Consider the following 4205-nt stretch of genomic DNA (forward strand, 5'->3'; position numbering starts at 1 on the left):
TGTGTCGATCTCACTTTAGTCAGATGCAACCTATGAAGAGGTTCCTATGTTGATTATGGGCCACAATGAGGGCTAGTTACGGAACAAAACCATCTGACTTGTTGAGGTCGAATGACAGCATCATACTGATGAAGAAGTAACTTGGGAGCTTGAAGAAAAGATTCAAGCTCAATACCCTCACTCGTGTACTTAAGGTATGTGTAGTTCTCTTCAGTACTTAACTGATAGAACATGGTGTTGAATACTTATCACAGTTAAGTAGAAAATTTAGGGACTAAATTTTTATTAATGAGAGAGAATATTAAATACGACAAATAAATAATTAAGGTTAAATAAGATATTAGCTCAGAATTTTTTGGAAATTTAAACAAAGACCATATGCCACATTTTTAGGGGATGGATCCATAGGACTAGGAGAAAGCTTGTTTAGAATATCTATTAAGTGTGAGTGAATAATAACATGATGAGGTTACTTATAGATTAATTAAATCCTATATATAAATACTTGTGAGATTGTTGTGCCCTAACTCTTCTCTTTTTCCCTGATTCCTCTCACGCCGCCCACTCTCTTCCTCTCTCCCATGCGATCGCCGCCGACTCACTATCCTCGTCGCGTGGTGCCGCCCCTTCAACGGTGCTGGCCCCCAGCCATCGCTGCTAGCCGCGACCAGCGTTGTGGCTACCATGGTCGGCCAATCTCATCACCGATCGCGGGCTCGTGCGTCTCAGCCGCTGCGAGCAGCCATCAGCCGCAACAATCCACCATCAACTGTCGTGAGTGAACGTCAGCCAGCCATCGTCGCGTCGTTCTCTTCCCCGATCTCCACCGACAGAGGCTTGAAACATTGCAGGGGAGAAATTTGTTGACTCATCTAGCGCCACCATTGGTTGTGGCTGTCTGCCCAGATTTCTTCAATTCCTCAAATTCCTGCGCCATCACCAGCTGCTGAGAGAAGAGCACTTGTGTTGCCTATGGTAAAACATCCCTTTGTAGTAAGATTACTGGTTGCAGAGCTTCCAAAAGATGGATCTAGCCACAAGTTTAGGTAACGATTTGTTTAGATGTTAATTAAGTTAAATTACATATTAATGGATAGAGTGATTAATAAGATGTGGAATGAGTGGTTGATTGTTGAGTGGGTTGATTGAATCCGATTGATTATGAATAACTTAGAAGATCCATTCTCTATGATGGATAGTAGCATTAGTTTGAGGATGTTAATTGGAACCAGATTGTGTTAAATAGGTTGATTAACCTTTAGGTAGTGGGTTGATTGGATTGATTTAACTTGGGCCTCCTTAATCAGGAAGGGGATAGGGTGTTTATTTGGTCCTAACATTAATCATTGCGTAGTATTTTATTTTGATGTCTACCCTATGTTATTTCGAGAGTTAGACCATTGATTGCTTGATCTTATTTTTTAGTCTAGTTATAGACTTACGTTTGTGCATTTATATTATAGTATGGGTATATACTTAGACTCGTGCCTACAGGTTGTTGAAATCATCTGTAGTATAGTTGTTATTTGTGGGAAGTCATATAGGGTAGTGAGATTATACCTACCTATATTTGATGGAAATCACTCCCTATCAGAGGGATAACATATCCCATTGGGCTATTTTCTTCGGATCAATATCTAGGACTACTTGGTCTTGATCCTATTATTTATTATAGGTATGATGATACCATGGAGTTCAAGGAGATATTATGATTAGATGGCTAGGATTCCCTTGGATTGAGACTGTTACTATTGTACTTGTTGTGAACTTAGACACATTATTAGACTTATTACTAAATGCATGTCTATGCATTTGAACTGTCCATTAGATCAGATAGTGATATTGAACTATCGCACGTAGTCCGTAGCTAGATAGCTGAGTATTCTATTAGACCCCTTGCTAATTGTTTGGGCTTGGGACTATATACTAGTGAGACCATACCATAGTGTAGCTACCAGAACTTACTCTTGGATGTGATTGTCAATGCTGACTTAGCATTTTTTTTTTTTGGTTTGTACACTTACATATCTTGTCTGCCCACGTGGTCATCCGTGGTAGAGCGTTCTCTCGCAGACAGTGACTATTTATATATCCTATCTGGCCACGGGACCATCCGTGGTAGAGCGTTCTCCTGCAGTTAGTGGCTAGGGAGCTAGATAGCTACCTCGTCCTGTCCGCTCACGGGATCATCCAAGGTAGAGTGTTCTCCCGCGGACAGTGACTAGTTATATACCCTGACTATCTACGAGACCCATTCGTGATAGTATGTTACACTAATCAGGACTGGCTGTATGTTTGTTATATGCTAGTTATGTATTTGTTCGTGCAGGTTGGAGGTACAACGTGTACTCCCAAATTATTGATTTCATTTGGTTGAGCAGGTTAAGAGGGTTATCATATTGGTTATGCTTTGATTAGTAGGCGATTATAGTGTCGTTTTTACTTTTGTAGTAAGTATTTTCCCGAGACTGCCTTTTTGTCTCCTTATGTTATTATCATGCACTATCTTTTTGTATCCGCGGAGTATGTTATACTCACTACCCCTTGCTTTCCCCTTGTGTTTCCAGGTTAGTGGGTAGATGACATGTCGTGTCAGTCAGAGGTCCTGGCTACCGATCTCACGTTACATCGAGACTTTTTATTTCTGCTATTACTCTTACTCGTATTTTGGCTTTCCGAAATAGTTCATGTGTTGTATAACTTATGTGTGGATTTCTTAACTTGTAGTGTCTTTTTTTTTCTATATGTATTTGTTGAGTTAGGTCGTACCGGTACGCAACCCAGCCTAGTTCTTATTTTACGTGGTTGTGTTTATTTTCAGCCATGTGGGCTGTATATATTATCTTGTATTGCCTTGTGGCCATATACCCATGTTTCATATGTAGTCATAAGGGGGAGATGTTGTCCGTTTATTGGGCAGAGACTAGGGGTGGGCATAATTCGGTTCAAACCGGAAAAACCAACCGAACCGGAAATTTTCAGTTTTTTTTGTTCGGTTTTTTCGGTGTTTCGGCCGGTTTCGGTTTAAATTTTTTAAAATTCGGTTATTCGGTTCGGTTTACGGTTTTGACTCCCAAAAAACCGAAAAAACCGAAAAAATCGAACCGACCGTATTATACTTAAAACATTATTTTTATGGATATTGGATCATACAAGTGGATTAGTTTCCAATCATTTATAATATAATAGCATAATCAAATTATATATTTATATTTACTTATTGTTACCGGATAACAAAATTTTAGTATTACTTTAAATTCATAATTATTTTAATAAATTGATACTTTTTCTTTGTCTCTAAACTAATATTTGTGGTAGCACAAAATCAATTTAATTCATTGTATAAATCGTATATAACCGACCGTATAAATCGGATCGTATTACAATAAAAATCGGACCGAACCGTAATAAAATAGTTTGTTTTTGGATCAAAAATCTTTAAAACCGAAATCGAAAAAATAAAACCGTAGTAGGGTAAAACCGGACCAAACCGGTCGATGCCCACCCCGTAATATTTGTAGGGCGAAGGCCAGTGCCTACCGAACGATTGTTCCATACCGAACGATCGTTCCATGGGAACGAGCCTTGGTTCTGAGAACCGCAGGCTGTGAAGTCAACCAGGCATCTTCCTCATTTCAACCCTAACGAGCCTTCGAGATTTGAGAAGAGAGGCGATATTTGACGCCCTCATTATAGAAAAAATGGGAATAAAAAATTTCTATTGTTAAAAAAAACAAGAAATTCAAATTAGTTTTTTTCTTTAATTTTTTAAAAGAAAATTCAATTGATTTTTTTTTGACATTTTAAGGTTTTTTTTTTTCGACATTTTAAGGGTTTTTTTTTTGTCATTCAAAGGATTTTTTACTTTACTAAATATAATTTTTAAAATAAATATATAATTACTTATTTTAAAATTAGGAAGATGATATAAATATTTTAGTTTATCTAGTATAATAATATTTTTATTATATATTTTCTAATTTTTAAGGAGTTTTTTAAAATGCAGTATTCATATTTTTTAAGAAATAAAATTTTTCTAGTATTTATTCGAGGTGGACATATTATTGAAGTAGACAGAGTCACTCGGGCTTGGAAGAGAAAGGTGTCCGATTTGGACATCTTTGGAAGAGATATGTTGGGTAAGCGTAACAGTATAAGGATCTCACACAACAACGTAAAAGAGTCATGTACTAACTGATGTAAGG

The 4205-nt window shown here is 37.3% G+C and overlaps 1 long non-coding RNA gene across 1 annotated transcript; it reads left to right on the forward strand.

Annotated features, from left to right (window-relative positions):
• Positions 1-528: 528 nt before the first annotated feature.
• On the forward strand, positions 529-2865 carry LOC122043453. The gene is made up of 2 exons (XR_006129505.1): positions 529-1046; positions 2568-2865. It is a non-coding gene; the product is annotated as an uncharacterized LOC122043453 (long non-coding RNA).
• The last annotated feature ends 1340 nt before the right edge of the window (positions 2866-4205 follow it).

This window comes from Zingiber officinale, chromosome 2A (genome assembly GCF_018446385.1).
Source record: "Zingiber officinale cultivar Zhangliang chromosome 2A, Zo_v1.1, whole genome shotgun sequence".
Taxonomy (NCBI): domain Eukaryota; kingdom Viridiplantae; phylum Streptophyta; class Magnoliopsida; order Zingiberales; family Zingiberaceae; genus Zingiber; species Zingiber officinale.